The following is a 21401-nucleotide window of genomic DNA, read 5'->3' on the forward strand; positions in this document are numbered from 1 at the left end:
TGGGCACATTTCTTAATTTCTCTGAGATTCAGTTCTCTTTGAAATAGGGATGATAATACTTACTTGATGGGGTCTTTGCGGGGGTTAGACAACAAACACAAAGCACTCAGTACTGTGCCTGGTACTTAGCAGGTGCTCAATAATAGTGGCTACCGCATGAGCTTCCCACAGGCACTGCTCTAACTGCTCTGCTTACATTCACTCGTCCATTCTTCACAACAATCCTATGAGGAAGGTAACTATCACCTCCAACTCCAGCTGGAGAAATAAGGCAGAGAGAAAACACAGAACTCACTAAGGTCACAGGGACAACGTGAGGCTGACCCAGGGCTTGAAGCCAAGCAGTCCAGCTTCAGAGTCTGTATTCCTCCCCACTACCCTGGCCCTATATTAATAAGCAAATCTATTGTTTGCACTAACAGGAGGCAAGAGTAGCAAAATCGTTCCCTCCAAGGGGGATATTAAAATACATAACCAGAATGGCTAGGCCACTGACCTGAGACAATGGCTATGGGTCATTGGAGCTGGTCCTTTAGGGCCCCTCTGGTTGCTGGATCCTGGAGAAGGTGCATGAGGGAGTGGTCCCAGGAGAGGGTGGGAGTTAAGTAGCTTTAAACAATCCACACAGAGAGATTTCAATATCTTAATGTCCAGCATGGCAGTATGGGTGTATCCCAGAAAAATATCAGAACCAATTATCTCTTACCAGTGTTCTCTAATCAGCCTATGGACAAAACTAACTATGATTTTAAAGGCCATTCTCAGTGTTGAAAATTATAGCGGTTTTTAAAATATATTTTATTTATTATTAATACCATGCTTAAATTATTTTTCTTAAAAAAAGATCTGAGGTACCTTGTAGTAAAAAACTCTGTAAAAAAATCATTAAGATATGGATAAATAATAAACATTGTGAATGTAAAGGTTTTATACCTGAAAACTTAACCTAAGAATACATAGTAAAACTGAGCACTATATTTGGCTCTGAGATTCCTAGCAGCCAATACAAAATGAGAAATAAGACGAGTATCATACTATTGGTTATGAAAATAGATCTAAATGCTGAGATCCCTATGCTTAGAATTTAGGTGTGCAGGACCAAAATGGCACTTTGATATGAAAATGAGAAGCCTCAACTTATATTCTTGCTCAGAAAGAGGTCCGCGTCATGTGCCACTTCACGTGAGTAGCATATAATCAGTGTGAAACATACCTTACTAGTTATGCTTCTGCGGATTAAGAAACCAATCATAGTTTAAAGTGAGTGACTAAAGGAAAAAGCAGGGAAAGGGTACCTCAAGAGAGGAGAATGTGATTTGGATTTGCTGGCCTGCCTAAGAGTCAAATACAGGTGTGGGTGGCATCTTAAATAAGATAATTTGCATGCCATCCATTTCCCTCCCCGCAAGTATAGAACCAGACAGTTACATGCAATCTTCTCTCACCAGAGAAAAAATGAGAGCTTTGCAAATACTAGAGGGCATTATGGTGCCTCCCAGTCTTCCTGGAGAGGCAGACACACAAGATGTCTGGGATTCTTTCATGCAGCACCTTCCTAGAACTAAGGAAAGTCCTTAAAGGTTGCTATTATTGTTTATTGATTTCAGACCAGACAGAGAGTTTCTGGGGGCTTGTTTCTGATCCAGCCTGTGATCAAGAAGATTACAGTTTTCTAGGACTAGAACACCTTCTACACCTTTTTCATTACTGTCATACGACCTGAATATCCCAGATCTCACCACCCAGTGAGTACAAAGGAGATTGCACTGGGATGCCCACCTGCTGACTCAGGCTTCATATCCCAAAGATTCCTCTTAAGATTTCTGGGGCTCTTTATACAGAGAGTGTTTTACAAACACTGATAGCAAGCTTGCTCCCAGCAGGGATGTGCCGGGCATCTGCTAACTCCTGCCTTCCCTGCTGCTCCTCCAATGGCTGCAGAGCAAAGGGGAAAGTGGGTATTTGGCTTCTGGGAAGAGGAGAAAGGGATGTGGCCATGAGAGTCTGTCCCTGGGCTGGCACAGGACAAAGTTTTAGTTCATGAAATGACAAGACACCTGGAGCTACTCCTGATCTGTTACGTCACCTTGCACAGGTCACCTTGGTGCTTTTTGCTTCAATTTCCTTTACTAAAAATGGCAAGAATTTTCACATCTCACAAAGATGTAGTGGGAACCAGCTATTTAATGATTGGATAGTATTTTGAAAACATCAAGTGCAAGATAAGTGCTGGGGCAAGAAAGCCAAAGACTTGTGGCTTGCCTAAAGAGGCGGCGGGATGTGCCTGTCTTTTTTTCTTTTCATTTTAAGCATCCAAAGGAAATAAATTTTTAAATGTCTGCTTAACATTGAGAGAGAACAATCTCGAATCCTCAAAGTCAATAAATTGCTCTTTAAGCCTCCTTAATGAACTAGGTTGCTGCCTAGGTGAACCCCAGCTTACAAGGAGGGTAAAGTCTTGAAAAATTCTATGCAACTTGAAGTTCCATAACTAGGGGCATCAGGACTATAGAAAATTGAGGAAAGAATGAGACCCAATAACCAACATTTGATAATTTTTTTTTCAGAAAAAAGGCATTTAATCCTAAACACTCTAATGGCATTAATAACCTTAATGAAAACTTTGACTTAAAGTTTAAAGGTGTTTAGGAGGTAAGAGAGAATGCCAAGGGTCATGGGAAGAAGAAGATAGATATAAAATTTTAAAATTTTACCTGAGATTGGACGCTGCTGCCCTATTCATGCTCTCAGAAACCGTATCAAAAGAAACTCCTTCCTAAAAGGAAAACCTCATACGCGGCTGCTGGGAATGCAAACTGGTGCAGCCACTACAGAAAACAGTATGGAGATTCCTCAAAAAACTAAAAATAGAACTATCATATGACCCAGCTATCCCACTACTGGGTATCTACCCAAACAACTTGAAATCAACAATCCAGAGTAACCTATGCACCCCTATGTTCATTGCAGCACTGTTCACAATAGCCAAGACATGGAAGCAACCTAAGTGCCCATTGACTGATGATTGAATAAAGAAGATGTGGTATATATACATATATAATGGAACATTACTCAGCCAGAAACAAAGACAAATTCATCCCATTTGCAATAACATGGGAGGACCTAGAGGGAATTATGCTAAGTGAAATAAGGCAGTCTGAGAGAGACAAACACCAGATGACTTCACTCATATGTGGAATATAAACAAGCACGTGGACAAAGAAAACAGTTCAGTGGTTACCTGGGGAAGAGTGGTCGGGGGTGGGCACAGGGGATGAAGGGCAGCACCTATGTGGTGACAGTCAAGAAATAATGTACAAATAAAATTGCACATTGATGTAAACTATTATGAACCCAATAAAAAAAGAAAAAAGAAGTTCCTTCCTTCAGAAAATAAGAGACCCCTTCCCCAATTCATACATTGACGTCTTTACCCCCAGTACCTCAGAATTGACCATATTTGAAACTAGGGTCATTGCAGATGTAATTAACTAAGATGAGGTCATACTGGAGTAGGGTGGGCCCCTAATCAATATGACTGGCATCCTTATAAAAAGGGAAATTTGGACACAGACAAACGTACTCAGGGAGAGTGCCATGTGAAGATGAAGGCAGAGATTGGAGCGATGCTTCTATAAGACAAGGAATGCCAAAGATTGTCAGCAAACCATCAGAAGCCAGGGGCGAGGCATGGAACAGCTTATCTCTCAAAGCCCTCAGAGAGAATCAATGCTGCTGACACCTTAATCTCAGACTTCTAGCCTCCAGAACTGTGAGACAATACATTTCTGTCGTTTAAGCCACCCAGTTTGTGGTGCCTTGTTATGGCAGCCTAGTAAACGAATACACCACATTACATCCAATTGTTCTGCCCTAAAGAGTAAGAGGTAATGTGGAGAAGAAGGGATTGAAGGCAGTTAACACAAGGTTCCTTAGTACTTATTCCACTAATTTAGAGATTTATTTGGGTTAACATATTGTTTTCTTAAAACACAAAAAATTCCTTTAAAGGCTTTGATCATCAGTTATTTATGCCTCATAGCATATTGTATTTTCCAAAGACAGCCACAATATCTCCATCCCACATTGCTTTTTTAGAACCTTGCCATTTCTCCCTTAAGAAGTAAGTCAAATTCCTCTTGAATCTCGGTGGGCTTGTGACTCATTTATAACCAACAGAATGTGGTAGGAAGTGATGCTACGTGACTTCTGAGGCCACATCATAAAAGTTGATGCATCTGCTGCCTTGGGAGCTGAAATACTCGCACAGGAGCACTTAACTGCCCTGAGGCCGCCATGTTGTGAGGAAGCTCAAACCAGCTCTTATGGAGAGACCATATGGAGAGGCCCTGAGACTACCATGAGGTTAGAAACATACCCAACAAGACTGAGTGGATCCAAACCCTCTGCTGTTCTAACTCCAGCCTCTGTCTAATTCCAACCACATGAGGGACCCCAGACCAGAATTGCCCCACCATGCCCTCCCTGAATTCCTGACCAGAGAAACCGGGAGAGGTAATAAAACACTTTTGGTTGACTTAAGTCACTAGGCTTTGGGGTGATTTAATATGCAGCCATGGCTAGTGGGTATGCCTTAATGTATTACTCTGATAATCAAATTTCTTGACTTTTGAATTAACTGTTCCAGAATTTAATTTTCTTTAGAAAAGGGTGAGAAGCACAGGTGAAAAGATGATTCAGTAACCTAGAAACATCTGTCTTGCAGATTTCCCCAGAATCTGATGGGCAGCTTTGTGTGTGGCCAAAAGCCAACAGCGTTGCTCTCCTTGGCATTTGGCCAGTCATTAATTTAGAATGTAAATATGAAGGAGGTACTGGAGGATTGGAAACCCCTGATCACACTAATGTTTACGCAAATCAGTAAATTCCCAATTGGTGAGTCCTTTCTCCTCTCTACTTTCAAAGGTGTCCTAATTATGCAAAATTGTGCCGTCAGTTGCCTTGGATATGAACTAGTTACTAATTACTGGTACCAGAGTCTTGGCTGTTGAATTTTTCAACTTCTGAAGACCTATTTTCAATCAGAATCTGGCACTAATTCTAATGATTCTTATTTCACTTGTGATGGGGGTGGGAGGGATGGGAAGGTGAAGACATTTGCACTTTGAATAATCCCCAGCCCTTGGCATCTTCCTAATAAGAGCCTTCTCCTGTCATTAGTGCTGACATAGCTCTGCTCAGTTACGAAAGACCATTTCCCCCAGCAATCTCCTTCCGCTCAGAAAAAGCTGGATCCCTTTGACACCTTCATGTTCCGAATACTCCCTATCAGCCTGCAGCTTGTTTTCTATGGTGTCTTTGATTAAGGCTTTCTTCTGTCAGCACATTTGAATAAATAATCCTCCCGCCTCTCTTTTGTTATTGGAGTTCTTGCTTGCTGCCTCTGGTCTCCAAGACAGCCCTTGACTTTTATTGCCAGGGATTAAGATGCCGGTGAAATCCATCCTTGCCTGCTGCAAATGCCTTGCAAGGGAGTCCTTTGAAAGCACTGACTTCTTTTCCGTTTTCAGCCCTGAAACAGCAGTTACTTGGAAATAGGCCTTCAGAACCTGGCTATTAGTTAATCATCTCTGCAGACAATAGCTGAGGGGCAACAAAGACGCTGAAAAGAAAAGGCTTCATCATTCCTCATTTGTGACTCCCAAGTGGTAGCTGCTAAAAGTGACTTCTGCAAGTAGTCAGCTGCTTCTGATAGTTAGACTTAATCAGATAATCATAGGGCTGGGAGAGCCCTTAACCCACCCTTCTGCATTAGCCAGGACCTGCAAGGCTTTCTGAAGACTATTCCAGAATCCTCAAGTGCTGTCCTCACACCTACACTTGGAAAAGTCAAAACATATTGGGGAGAGGAGATATCTACTCCTTCTTGGAAGAGAGGCAGAAAGACATTTTTGACACCCAATCTTCTCTTTTCTTCCTGAACAATCTTTGGAGAGATATCAATCCTAGTCCTCAAATATCGTATGAGGTTATCATTATCCTCATTTCACATATGAGGAAACTAAGGTTCCAAGAGGTTAAATTACTGGCTGTGAAGTGAGAGGATGAAGATAGGGTGACCAACCATCCCAGTTTGCCCAGGACTAGGAAGTTTTCTGGGACCCAGGACTTTCAATGCCAAAACCAGGACACTTCTGGGAAAGCCAGGAAGGTTCTTACTCTAAGTTTGAACCAGGTCCACACTGTCTCCAAAGGCTTTCCTCTGAACTCTGGTACCACCCTAAATTGTCCTCAGCCTGAGATCTGGCCCTGGGAGAGATCTGGCCCATGGCAGCATGATGAAGAATTCAGAGTTCATTTCCCTCTGAGTCAGAGAACAACGTCAGGGGCGTCAGCTTTGGGAGGTCAAGCCAGGACACCAGACCTTCTTGCAGGTTCCTCAGAACTCACTGGAAAGACTAGTCCAGGAGCTGACTCTCCAGATTGGTGAAAGGCAGATGCAAGAGTATGTACCACCATTTATGCAATTCGCCACATCAGAAGACATTTTACAAGAGCCTTTGAATCATTACCCACTTCACTGCCAAGGCCTCGTTACAGAAAGCTCAGAGAAGGCCACGGGGGAGGCAGGTTCTCGCTGAATGCACAGAGCAGAATTGCACTGAATTAGTTTAAAAAGTCAGACCACAGTATATTTTTCCCAAAAGTAAAAAACAAAACTTTTAGACATTTCCTTCCTTTCTTCCTTCTTTCCTTCCCTCTCCCCCAAGGGATTTTCTCTTTCAGGATGTCTCCCTGGACTGCAGAAGAAGGCCAGGCACTGACCAAACATGTGGTTGTACCTAGGGAAGACCACACACACACACACACACACACACACACACACACAGTGACACAGTACCAGGTGTTACCCTCTAGTTGCTGGATCCTAGGTGGTGTGAGGAGGCCCAGGTTGTTGAAGGAGAGGACTAGGGAGCCTTGGGAGTGGCTACTTACCAATGCTAAGGAAGTGGACTCTTTCAATGTTGTAACAGTTGGTGAAATTGTACTGTGCATTGAGGCTTCTCTCAGCCCTTAGAGGGGGAGCCGCCCTCCTCATGGCTACCCGGGGCTCCCTCCTCTCCATCCACCTGCTCCTGACTCTCCCCTTGCGGATGGACAATTAAAACAGAAAGGATCTCAGAGAGATCCTCTAGTTCCACTCCCTCCTCATACAGACGGGGGCTGAGGCACGGAGAGATGGGAGCTTCCAAAGTCACCGTGAGTTCACCTGGCGCCTCTGGGGTGCAGAGCAGGAGGCAGGAAGAAGAAGGTCTGTAGCTTCTAGTCAAAACTCTTCTCTCCCTGAAGCTGACTCATGATTTTAGCCCAAATTATTTTCAACTCTTTCTCCACTGTGTCAAACATGCAGTTTTGGGGGGTGAGGGGTGTCGTCTTCAAACTTTAAATCTTTGTTAGCTCAGTCCTCCTTTCTCCTTCCTCTCTGTTCCCAAGTAAAAATCACTCACAGACATCAAGCGTCTTAAATAGACTGAGCTCAGAGCTTGGTTGGGGGTACCTGTAGGGCCTGCTTTACCTCTCCTGCCTGAGGCTCCCTGAGTCTCAAGTCGCAAGTCACAAGTCGCGGTTGGGAGTGGCTGCAAAGGTCGCGCCCTGCAGTGGTTAGGAGCGTGGACTGTGCCTGGGTTTGATGACGCCCAGTCAAGCAAGGTTTTTACCAAACAACTTTGTTTTTCTTTACTCCAGCTCCCACCCCCTGCTTTCTAAAAGCACGGGGCCCACCCCTGAAATTTCAGTAGTGGGTGTGGGGACTCTCTTTCCTCACCCTGTGTGTTAGGGAATTACAATCAGGTTGAGGTGGCCCCAACCTGCAACATCTTATCATTCATGGAAGAGCAAACTCTTAGGTGATGCTGCACCCCCACCCTTCTTGAGAATGTCACCGTGCTGCTTCCTGGACAGCTCCTGCCAACACAGTAAGTCCTAATGCTGAGGGAGAGAAGTGAGGCATTCCTGGGTGAAGAAAGACGCCTCCTCCCTCCCTCCTTCCACAACTGGGGTGACACACCCCCTTCCCAAGCACCTTCCTCTCCTCCAACCAATAGCAGGAGTGGATCTCAAGGAAAGCAATGCTTGTGACCTCCCCATGCATTAGACTCTGGATGAAAGCACATGGAACGAGAAGAAACTGTGGTTCTTAAGTTGAAGAGCAAAGGCAACATGAACCACACCAGATGGAACAGCCTTGCCCAGGACCTTCTGTAGTGGGTGCTGCTTATGCACCACCGCATCCTAACTCCCAGTCATCAGCTGACTCAGGACTCCACAAGGACAACAAACGGATTAGGTCAGACGATGGAATCCACGCTTAGGAGGAAATACCTACAGTTCACCGAAAGGATGACCTAATCATTACGAGGTATACAAGAAACTACAAAGAACACGTACAGAGAGAGATTATGTTATAACTGCCAATCCCTCCACCAGGGGACTTGTGAAAGCTTGTGCCAGGAGCAGCCAAGGGAAATGTCTCCAACCTAGGCCAGCTGGCATCCTCTTCTGTGTCAAGGTTCTCTGTCATCTGCTGATCCTCTTCTGCTCCCCACACTGTTCCACATCCCAGCCAGGCTGGGCCAGGAAGGGCACTCTGGGAATTAGAACTTCTACACCATCTGCAGAGAATTCTCAGTCTCTCTGTCTTGCAAGTTCGTGTTTCAGGGGTGACTTTCAGCAAGTAAGCTCCTATGCCGTGTCTACCCCTCTTCCTAATTTGCTTCTGTGCAAGTCAGGTTTGGGCCCTTGGGGGGTTTATATCTTTCATGGTGAACTTTCTCAAGTGCCTTTGGTAGTTCTCTGTCCCCCAAGAACTGGCTTTTCTCTCTCGGCACCATTGCTTGGTTCCTCATGCTTCCCTCATATTTGTCCCCACTGTCCAGATATCACTGCCTTCTATATGGCTCTACCAACACCCCAGTTTGCTCAAGCACTTGGGGGTTTTAGGTTTAACTCTTTTTTTTTTAGATTGGCACCTGAGCTAACATCTGTTGCCAATCTTCCTTTATTTCCTTCTCCCCAACCCCCCCCCAGTACATAGTTATATATTCTGGTTGTAGGTCTTTCTGGCTCTACTACGTGGGACGCCACCTCAGGGTGGCCTGATGAGCGGTACCAAGTCTGCGCTCAGGATCCAAACCGGTGAAACCCTGGGCTGTGGAAGCGGAGTGCGTGAACTTAACCACTCAGCCATGGGGTTGAGTTTACCTATTTTGTGCCCACAATGTGTAGGCTCCACAAAGATGACTAAGGAAAACCTGGCTTCTTGTTGTATCTAGTAGTGATAGCTCCATTTACTGAGCATAGACTATGTTCTAGGCACTATGCTAAGTGCTTTACATACATTATCTCTAGTCCTTACAGCAAACCTGAGAGATAAACATCATTATTACCATTTTTTTTTTAAAGATTGGCCCTGAGCTAATCTTCCTCTTTTTTTTCTTCTCCCCAAAGTCCCACAGTAGATAGTTGTATATTCTAGTTGTAGGTGCTTCTAGTTGAGCTATGCAGGATGCCGCCTCAGCATGGCCTGATGAGCGATGCTAGGTCCACACCCAGGATCAGAACCGGTAAAACCAAAGCAGGGCCACCAAAGCAGAGCATGAGAACTTAACCACTCGGTCACGGGGCTGGCCCCCATTATTCCCATTTTACAGATGAGGAAACTGAGTCTGAAAGAAGTTACATAACTTGCCCTGGATCACATAGATGGTAAGTAGCAGAGGTGGGACTTGAATCCAAGTCTGCGTGATTCAGAAGCCCATACTTTGTCCTTTCTACCATTCTTCTAGTCACTCAGCAAGCAGTTATGGAGCACCTACCATCTCTCAGATGTTGTTCTTTCCTTGTGGAGTATAAAATCTAGCTCACTTCATCCTTCACCCTAATTCTCTTGATCTGTGACAATGGAGAAGTTCCTGAAGCCCACCGCAAGGCAAAGTCTAGAACAGCGAAGAGAAGGAAAATAATTACCCATCTGCAGGTGTTAATTTGAAGTTTGTCAACCACCAGGAGAAAAAGAACTATATGAGAATTACTGTATCAGCCATATATTTCTGGTTTACACATCCCAGGCAGCTGGCGCTCTCAGGCAGCGACAGATGCAAACATGTGGGATAGGAATTCACTGAAATACAATAGACAAGAAAAGCAGCAGGTAAACTTGAGTCTTAAACCCTTCTAGACTGTTTTGCAATCTTTTCATGGTTAGTTGCAGTGTTGCACTTGATGTTTCTAAGAAATCAACAGCATCGTTGATCCCATCAGACACAGGAGAAGACAAGAGGCTGATAGATTGTGTGCTATTCCTTGGATATGTAGAAAATCAGTGGTGATATAAAGACCTAGGATCTAAATGTGTAGGAAAAAAACTGACTGTGGCCAGCTATTTCCCTTATTTGTGGGTTGTTGAAATAGTTTTAATTTTGCTGAAAGCCAAGCAAGCTTTTTTCATTTTAAAAAAAAAAGGTGCATAGAAATAGAGAACTAATATAGTGAAACTCAACTGCCATGGCTGGTGTGGAGCCTAAGCACTGAAGCATACTTTATCATATTTTAAAGGATTTCTTGGATTGGAAGAATTGTTGGTAGCACTTTTCTGCTTCTTCCCTGTTAACTGAACCCTGATTTTGTTCAGATATCAAGGAAATTTGTCTGGGGAAGTTGGAGCCTTCCCTCAGGCCCATGAGATGAGCCATGACCAGCCTGATTCATATTCTCTTTGCAAACGATGGATTTAGCCAATGTGGTGGTCATGTGACCCAGTTCTGAGCAAGGAGACATAACTGGAAGTCTGCTAGTGGCTTCTGGAAAGATTTTTCTCTCTAATAAATAGAAAGAGATGCTGAAGAGGAAGCCCACATCCCTTCCTACCTTTCTTTGGATGTTTTTGTTTAAGGACGTGATGTACTGAGCTACTGCAGCAACCTTGTCACAATGAGGGGAGGCAATGCTGTCACACTGAGGGCTACAAAATGAAGGACAGAAAAAGCCTGGGTTCTTGATGACTTCTTTGCACCACTGAAGCTGAAACCACCTATCTGCAGAGTTCTTAAGTGATCTAAAACTGCTCTATGGTTTCTGCCACTTTTAGTTTCATCTCCATGATACACTGGATAAAGAGAAATAGTTTGAAGCCAACACATTACACAAGAGGAAAAGAAATGTGTCTGAACCAAGATGAGAGTCTGCTGATGCCAGACACTCTGTCTGTTGGGTTGCACAGCCTTTAAAGGAATTTAGAAACTGAGTAAATTGCACATATTTATTGAGCGCCTACTGTGTGCCAAACACCATGCCAGGTGCTAGGGTGACGATAGGAGACAAGGCAGGCAAGGTCATTGAGGTTGTGGCAATCATGTTCTGGAAAACAGATGATAAGGAAGAAAATAAGAATAGGTGCAAACATTCTCAGGCAACTTTCTAAATATGGTTCAAAACAGTCCTGAGTGTAAAGCCAGACTCCGCAACCTGACAGATCTGGATGCAATTTCCACCTCTACCTCTTGCTGTGACCTTTGTACGTTCTGTTTAATCTTTCTGAGTATCAGTCTCCTCATCCGTAAAATGACAATAATAAAAAACTAACTCAGAGTTGTGAGATTATATAAGCAAACAAACTTTCTGTAAAGTGCTTTAAATAGACCCTGGAACACAGTCAGTTTCTCTAGATTCTAGATGATGATGATGATGATCATGATGATGATGATTACTATCATCATCATCATCATCACTGTCATTGTCATAATAATTTACGCCAGACACTGTGGGTGTCAAAAGATGAACAAGACATAGACACTGCATTCAAGAGATCTGGGAGGCAAGAATCCAGATTTGGCCATAGAACAGTCAAAAGTTAGGCAATGAATTAGGCTGGAAACAAAAGAATTCCTCTGGTAACCAAGGTTGGAGCAGGCTAGGCCCCCTGTCTCTACTTTTCTCCCACACATGTTTTACAACCATCACCCCCTTTTCTAAGAGGGAAAGAGATATTCTGAATGATTGCTGCTCTTCTTTCACATATAGCCGCTGTTCCCAAGAGAATCAAGTGGGCTTTTTCTTTCTCCAATGAAGTGAAAAATTTAGGATGTGTGTATCTGGGTGGCGCTTACCAGTTTGTGTTACGTACCAGCAAACACACACAGATACTCCCATAAATGATCTCACCGAATCCTGTCTCCCTTCCTTCATCCTCTCAAAATCATGCCCACTTGGTGTGTTTAGCATTCTGCAATTGACTATTAACTGCTGTATCTAGATATAAAATAAAGAGAAACATCAACTAACCAGGTCCCCACACCCACACACATACCCTCACCCTTAGAAACATTTCCACTGATGGTCACTCGTACCACCGAACAGTTTCTCACACTTGGAGTGCATCCTCCCACCGGCGTGCTCACACACTGGCTTTTTATCTGAGCTCTCATGGGGAATCTTTCAACTCTTAGATAGGAATTTCATTAACAAAGGCAAGAGAGGGGAGGTCAGGAGGAAAGTACAGATTCAGGGAAAAAGAAATTAAGATGGTTTTGAAGGAGACCTAAAATAGTATCATCCTAGCCTGAACCTCCCTTATAACTGATCTGTATTTGTACGTTCTGTGCCTGAAAGAACAACTTTTCATTGATTGGGCTATTGTCCAGGCTCTTAGCTTGGCATCCAGCCCACAGAGCTGTGAAATCAACCTCACCAAGCCTTTGCTTTGAAATGAGGCAACCTCTAACTGGAAGCCCGTTCAAAATAAGGAACTTGGCACAAGGGTCCAGGGTCCTGTGTTTCTTCCTTCTTCTCTCAGCTGCATGTCTCTCATCCAATCTTGTGAAGCGTCTTACTTGGCTCAGAAAGAGATCAGGGACGAGAAGGTAGTGCCGAGAATGTTCCATGAGACTCTCAGAAGTCACCGCCTGAATATCAAACCTGAATAACCGGGAGAGATGTAACCTCGGCATACTTTCAGTTGTTTTCTTCCTGCCCACGCTGCAGGTTTTTCAGGTCCTTGCTTGAGCGTGCAGTCACAGGCGTAAATAAACGTGCTATCAACAGCCTGCGTCAGCCAGCCCAGCTATTTAAGCAGGCTGGCATCAGCAAACCCGGCTTCCAAACCCAGGACTTGCCTTTGCCACGTCCACGTAAGTAGCTCTCAGAGGTTTGCCTTTAACGCAGAGGAATGAGGTCGGGTAGAAAGTGGACTGAAATGCTGTAGTTTCATATTTGCTATTCTGTTGGAAAAAGGAGAAGAAAAGTCAAGAGCTGGCCCCTGGGCAGGGAGCCAGAGAATGCTGCTGGGTGTAAGATAGCAGACCCTTGCAATATGTGCATGGGCTGGAGGTGGACTTGGAGCAAGGGAGAGTCCATGTGGGCCATTTGACCAGCAGCTAAGATGTTTATCTTGCTCTCTCCTATCTCTGAAGGACGTTTTGAAGCCAGCGCTTGTATGGCTATGCCAGATGCACGTTAACTTATCATTTAGAAGCTGGTATTGCTATTCTACAACTCAGTGTAAAATCGCACATTAAATCATTCAGAAATAATTTTGTGTTCAATGTCGGGGGAAAGCGGAGGCGTTTCTGGGTTGAGTAGAGGTGGCTCAACTGTGAATTTACAGTGCTATTTATTGTTACTTCTGGCTCTTATAACACTTATCAGTTATAACAATAAAAACATTGATCTTGGGGCCGGCTCCGTGGCCGAGTGGTTAAGTTCGCGTGCTCCGCTGTGGCGGCCCAGGGTTCAGATCCTGGGCATGGACATGGCACCGCTGGTCAGGCCACGTTGAGGCGGTGTCCCACATCCCACAACTAGAAGGACCTGCAACTAAGATATACAACTATGTGGGGAGGGGGGCCGGTTTGGGAAATAAAGCAGGGGGAAAAAAAAAAAAGGAAGATTGGCAATAGTTGTTAGCCCAGATGCCAATCTTTAAAAAAAAAAAAAAAATTGATCTTGTTTAAGATGAAAAGGAACCTTGTGCTCTGGGGTTTTGAGGAAATGTAGGTACGTGATATTTGAGCACACTGTTATCCAGGTATTCGGGTAAACTGTTAAGTAAAGTGGAATAAGAATCCTTGAATAAAAAAAAAGCACAACACACCCCATAGTTGAGGTGAGAAGGTCTTAAAGAGAAGGAGAATGCCAAAAGTTCCCATGAAGCAGCACTGCCCCTCGACAGGGTCCAGCGGTGTAATTGGTTAAGTAGGGTTAAGTATAACCAGAGCAAAACAGAGGTAGTGGGAGGGGGAAGGGTAGAGAAGGGGGAGCAGGCAGTAGAGGATTTATAATTAGACATCATATTCATAAAATGCATATAGGAGTACAATAAGGAATAAAGCATGACTTTAATTCGATAGTTCATGCTTTTAGATCAAGAATCTGATGATTAAGATTTAGAATCTGGGGATTGGCCTGGTTGCCTAGTGGTTAAGTTCAGTGTGCTCTGCTTCCCAGGCCAGGATTCAGATCCCAGGCATGGACCTACACCTCTCGTTTGGTGGCCATGCTGTGGCAGCAATCCACATACAAAGGAGGGGGATATTGGTACAGATATTAGCACAGGGCAAATCTTCCTCAAGCAAAAAGAGGGAGATTGGCAAGAGATATTAGCATCGGGTGAATCTTCCTCAGCAAAAAAAAAAAAAGAAAAAAAAAGATTTAGAATCTGGTGAAAGCCAAGAGCCTTTCCCAGGTAGAGCCCCCTCCCCCCAGCGCTCAACACACACCTCGATGCTCATTTTCTGGACCCCTAGAAGGCCACGGATCCTAAATGAAGACCTCTGGTTTAAGCTAATGCATTATTTTTTAACTCAGCTGAAGCTACTACTAGGGACCTACAGAGAAGTCATGGGGAGGTAAGACCCTTAACACGGCGGGCACTTCTTGGCCACCAAACTGAAGCTCCGTTGTAAGGTTATAAAGGTCTCATTGTGATCAAGCAAATAATGATTAAGGGGCTTCTCTGAGCAAATGTAAGTTGGGGGCTGGGAGGAAGAGAAAAGAATTAAAAGGTGGAAACGGTTCTCATAGAGCTTGAAATCTAAAGTATAAGGACATAACTAGTAAGAAGCCAGGCAAAAAAATAGTACACACTATATGATTCCATTGGTGTAAAATGACAGAAAATGCAATGACTCTATAGTAACAGAAAGCAGATCAGTGGTTTCAGGGAGAAGGGGAGCCAGGAGAAGGGGTGCGGGCTTACCAAGGGGCACAGGAAACTTTCGGGGGCCATGGCTATGTTCACTATCCTGGTTGTGGTAACCATTCCCTATATGTGGAATTTATCAGATTGTACACTTTAGATATGTGCAGCATTAGATACCAATTATGCTCAACAATACTTTAACAATATATCTTTTTTTTTTTAATTAAAAGCATTTCTAAAAATCAGCCTATGCAACATACTGGAAATAAAAAATGAGTATGTTTGGAAAAAAAATTAATTCAATAAATAAAGTGGAGGAGCAGACTGTCAGGATTGTGGACTTTCATAGAATTGGGAGGGTCCCCGAGAACACCCAACTCCGAGGTTGTGGACCTGGAAAACCGTTATAAAAAATACCCGGGACTGGGCCTCACCCCAACCAGTTAAATCAGAATCCCCGGGTATGCAGCCCTCGCATTGTTTTTGAAGCTCCCCAGGTATTCTAATGTGCAGCCAGGATGAGAACCAGTGAAACCCCAACCCCTCACTTGGCACATGAGGATAGTGAGGCCCGAGAGAGGGAGGGGTCTGCCACAGGGCCACCGTGTTCCAGGACCCAGGGAGGACGACAACAGAGGAAGAAGGAGGGACCCCTGAGACCGACGCTTCTAATGTTCAGCTCTATCTAGGATAAGGTGTCCGGCACATTTCAAGCAAATTCTTGGAACCCAGACACGCTCGGCGTTGGCCAGTGGCAGGAATTACTCAGCGCCTCAAAAGTGCGTTATTTAAGGATTGTGCTAACGTGTGAGAAGGGATGTTTCAAAACTAAAGCCTCCCTTCGTTCCCTACGTAATTTCTGATTTAAGCCAGAGGATTATAGTTATTGAAAAGAATCCAGACAGACGCACCAGGCGCTCTGCTCTGGGGCACAGCCAAGTTGCTCTTTCAGAAACGAGCACGAGTCCTCAGTGTCGTGATGAGTCTATTTGGCACTACAGGGTCTTTTCATTGTGATTTCCAGGTCAGCCCCAGGCAGAAGTGTGAGTGGGGGAAGTTTATCTTTGTGGCTTCTGCTTTTCCTGTCTGTCCCTCACCTCGGCACCTGTGCAGGTGCAAGGGCGGACGCGGGGGTGCCTGTGGGACCACAGTGCCGAGGCCAGCCGGCCATGGTTTAGATGGCTTCCCATCCCCCCTCCAATCCAAAGGTGCCTGATTTCCTGGGTTTCATCCCCTCAGGGCTTTGCTTACCCATCTCAGGAAAACTAATTAAAGTTATGATGTTAATAGAGAATAATTGTTTAATGAGTTATGGCCCTCCCTGGTATATTAAATAGGTTCCAGCAAGATAACGTATCTGGGAGTTCTTTGAAATGTTATATAATTACCATTTGGGGCAATCAGGAGAAGCAAGTTTTAGGCAAAATTTATAATCCCTACTGGTCAGAATTCCAAGCAACTTGCTGGGGGAAAGTATACCACGATTGGGCGTTTTCACCAGAATTCCTCAAATCACATGCCACAGGGAAACCCTACAGACTGGGCTCTGAGAGATTCCATTTCCTGAATCTGTCTATTCTTTGTTAAATGTGTTCATCCTCATCAGAGATGACTGCATTTCATCTATCTTTCTGAAGGGAGAGCCACCTTAAGGTCACTACAGCGGAGATAAAGTGTCAAGAAATTCTCCTCACAGGGCTTTATAAATATTACTGGGCTCCTTCTCCAGAGCAGAAGACTGGCACAGGCAGAGCAGCTTGCCCAGCCTTAGTGACAAGGGGGCTCCTTCCTTGGGCACCCAGCCATGCAGGCCGGGGCAAGGAGCCTGCTCAGTTCCTGTGACTCGGGGCCCTTTCTTCCATTCAGAAAGCTGAGATTGCTGAAGCTCTTGTTGGCAAGTGGCAGCAGCATGCAGCATGTCCTGCCTTTGAAGAGGGGCGTGGCCAGGAGTGTCATTAACCTCCGTCTGGGGAGGCAAAGTGTGCAGGCAGCTGGGAGCCCAGGGCAGCTGGGCAGTCAGAGGGCACAGAGTCTTCGCTGGTGAGAGCAGCAGCGAGGAGGGGAGGGGGAAGGTAAGCTCCACTCTGAGCCCCTGGAGACCAAGAGACAGGGGACCCAAGCCCTGGGGGAAGGGATTAGGCTGTTGGCATTAGGGTGGCAGCCAGAACTGGTTGAGTGCTGCTGTTAGGAAGCCAAATGTTTCTTCTTCTTGCCATGCAGAGTTTCACCAAATAATAATGATAATAATTTTTAAAAACTGAGTGACAGGTTTGCACAGCGGATAAGTGTGAGTATCAGTGACAGAATTGCTGCCTCCCTTGGATGACTTTTCTTTGAACATTTTCCCCTCACCTTTGTTTCCAAATTCTCTTAGTTTGGAACGGCTTAGTTCAGTTGGACATGTTTTTAAGGCTGTGTCATGACCTAACCCAGACTAATTCTTAGATGTTGTTGATGGCTTCCTCAAACTTTTAAAAAGCCAAGGGAACAGGGATGGTGGATAGGGCTACTCAAAGATGTAATTGTTGGCAGAAGGGCGGCCTACGTCCTGGAGCGACTTATAAAGTACTAACCTGCCCATTTAAAAACCAGCACCTGAGGATCCCGAGGCAGACCCTGGACCACACCCATCCTGTCTGCTCACCTTGGGCGGGCTGGTGGAGAACAGGCTTGAGGCTGCAAATAGAGGGATTCTCCTGATGCAGGGGGTGCATGTGTCTGCTCTCTTCCTGGCCCTGGCTTCCTTGGCCACCCCTGCCTTTCAATGACCCTGATGTGGATTTGGCATTCCAGTGCTGTTGATTTTGAACACACATGGGGTTTAGGGTGTGTAAGTACATGACTTAGCAGGTACAGGTCAGGCTGTCCTTTTTATTTGCTGGGGAAGTACCTTCATCCATCTTTAGGCGATATGTTGAACACTCTTTTCAACGGAACCCCAGTGGAACAGGCCCGGGCAGGAGACAGCCTAGCCTGGGGAGCAGAGGGCAGGTCTGGTGTCAGGAACCTGGGTCCTATTATCAACTCTAAGTCAGCCGTGGTGGAATTTTAAAGCAGGAAGGAGCCTGAAAGATCAGTAGTCCCAGGATTCTTAATACACCTCCTTTCATTCTCAAAGATACCTGGCCTGAGCAATAAACTGTCTGTTCACCTGTGAATACAGTACATGAAGGTACGAGAGAGGAAAGGGAGTTGCCCAGAATAGTAGATTGGTTGGTAGCTGAGCTACCTCTGCAGCCCAGGCCTTCCCATGCCTCATTCTGGCCTCTCTGCCAAGTCACTCACTCCCACTGTGACTCAGGTTCTCCGCAGGAAGTATTGTATCCGTACTGCCCAGACGGAGGAGAGCTGGTATATTTATACTGGCTTTCCAAAAAGAAGTTCAGGACGAATGCTGAGGGTTCAAGGAACTGTTCATCACAAGGTCAAGTTACTCTATTTGCTTTAGGTTCTAATGTTAGCTTATGGCCATGTTTGGATAGCGATATAAGCTCTTTTAAAAGTAGCAAAGTTAATTTTTACCCATCCTCATATAATTTTTTGTAATTTGCTTCTGATAGTTTTGACAAAATGTGACCAAACATGAAAACTCTGCCAGATTTTTCATCTGTCCTTTTATGTTACTCTGTCCTTTTCATGTTTAAAAAAAAAATACACAAAACAGAAACGACCTAAGACAGACCTTGATCAGTTCTAATCTCTTAGTGTATCCTGGGTGGGAAAGGAATGGCAGTCATTCTAGCCATTAGATCTAGATGGATCATGATGGAAGTTTCCTGGAATTCTTAAGGACATGACAAATCTGCTTAGATAATCTGCTTAATAAATTTGTAGTCTTTGTTGATGTACTTTCATTTCCTTCCTATGTGGTTTCTCCCTAAGGAAAGCTACATAAACAATCCTCCCTAGCTTTCATATCCAATCACTCCTTTCCAAATTTCTAGTCTACTGGTGCTCAGGAGTGAAATCTGTTTAGAAAAACTTTAATAATTTAAATTGCAAATTTAAATTAAAATGCAAGTGTCTATCACTTTATCATGTATTCTTCACACTCTTCTTGGGGAGTAGCCTAGAATCCTTTGGAGATGACTGGAACTGGGGTTTATGAAGCAGGAGTGAAGAAAGCGGGAGGTCATCTCTTATTTTCATTAGCTTTGTACCTGGTTCAGGGTTCCACAATTTAAAAGGGAGGAGAGTCCTTGCAACTAGCTCAGAAGAGCTCCTAGATGACAAAATAATAATAAAATCAAACCTTTTATTTTATTTATTATTGATTTTATTAATTGATACATTTTATTAATTATTTTAATAAAATCAATAACAAAAGGAGTGGCAAAAGGACCGGATGTTATTTAACTTGAATAAGAGAAGGCTAGAAAGCCATTTGATGATGGTGCTGAAAAGCAGGGAGGGTGGTCATGGTCAATGACCAGATATTCAGTTTGCTCTTTGAGGGTTGGAGTAGGCTGCAGTGTGAAGGGCAGTAAGTGGGTCATAAAGTATCCCTCAGGGGCCGGCCCGGTGGCGCAGCGGTTAAGTTTGCACGTTCCGCTTCTCTGCGGCCGGGCATTCGCCAGCCCGGATCCCGGGTGCGGACATGGCACTGCTTGGCAAGCCATGCTGTGGTAGGCGTCCCACATGTAAAGCAGAGGAAGATGGGCACGGATGTTAGCTCAGGGCCAGGCTTCCTCAGCAAAAAGAGGAGGACTGGCAGTAGTTAGCTCAGGGCTAATCTTCCTCAAAAAAAAAAAAAGTATTCCTCATTATGCAAAAAATACATCGGAAGCTCTGAAAGATGGGGCAGTCCAACCATCTTTTAATTTTTAAAGTCTTTTTTTTTGGTCTTTTGGCTCATGTTGAGTTAATATATTCTTTAATTCATAGCACACATAAGACCCTTCTTAGGTTTTACATCTCATTCTATTTCTTCTGCTCCCCACTCTCCCTCTTTCTTGCTCTCTCTTTTAACTCAACACCATGTCTTTAAGATCTACCTGTGTTGTTGATTATATTTCTAATGCATTATTTCTAACTGCTTTTCAATAGTCTGCTGTTTATAGACACTCTTGGCTTATCTAATCCTCTAGTATTGGCCATTTCTGCTGCCTCCAGTTCTCACAAATGCTGCCATAATGAATGTCATCATACAGATCCTCGGTCACCCTTTGGATCGGTTGGTGGGAGACAGAGAAGGGAAACGGAGGGCTAAAGGACTATGTTTTTTTTTAGGCAATATGGAATATTGGAATTGTCCAATTGGAATATTGAGAAATGGATCATGATATCACATGATATCACAAGTTCTAGTCTAGTATTTCAAACATTTAGAAGCTTCTCTGAGTTCCTTAGTACTTTACTAAAACTATAATAGCGACTGAAATAGCTTTCTGGAACCTAAAGAGTATGATTTTCAGTGCTCTCTCCTTTTCAGTGTCATTTTCTAAAACTTGGGCTAGTCCGTTTTAGAAGCATTTCATTTCTCCATAGTGGGCATTGATTACCTGGACCAATCCAATGAAAGGTTCTAAGAAATCTTATTAGTCATAGGGTTGAGTGAAGTTTCTAAAATGTTTTACTATTTTAATGATTGTAAAACCTGATGTCATTCAGTTGCCCAACATTATATCCTGAGTCACTGGGAAAGCTGAATTAGAACCTTAATAATGGTAGCTTGTATTTATACAGTGTTTATCATTTATAGTGCTATTCATAAACATAATCCATCTTATTGAATCCTACAACAACCCTGTGAGATAGGTGGGGGTAGGATTACAGCTTCTATTGTAGATGAAGAAATGGAGATTCAAAGCAATTAAGTGAGTTGTCCAAAGTCACTTGGAGATTTAAGTGATATTGCTGGAAGGAGAGTGCAGGTCTTCTGAGGCTCCATCCAGCCTCTTTCTGCAACATTATGTCTGATGCTCAGAGAAACGATTTACTGTAGATTCAGAGTTATCCCCTGAGCTGGACTTGCTGGTGAATCTGTCCTTTTCAATTATTTTGTGATGTTAATGAGTAGGCTAGAGCTGCACACCCTGTGTTTGTCCCATTAGTAGAACACCTGTTCATAACAACAACTCGATCGGGGAAAAAATAAGGCTCGTATGACTGAGTCACATGGCAACAAGCAGCATGCATGGTTGGACTTTGGCATAATTTGGAGCACTACAGAGTACCAGGTGTGTCATTTTATCCTTTACCTAATTACAGTCATAAAATAAGAGCAGTCGTTGGACCATAAAAAATA

Source organism: Equus quagga, chromosome 3 (assembly GCF_021613505.1).
Source record: "Equus quagga isolate Etosha38 chromosome 3, UCLA_HA_Equagga_1.0, whole genome shotgun sequence".
Taxonomy (NCBI): Eukaryota; Metazoa; Chordata; class Mammalia; order Perissodactyla; family Equidae; genus Equus; species Equus quagga.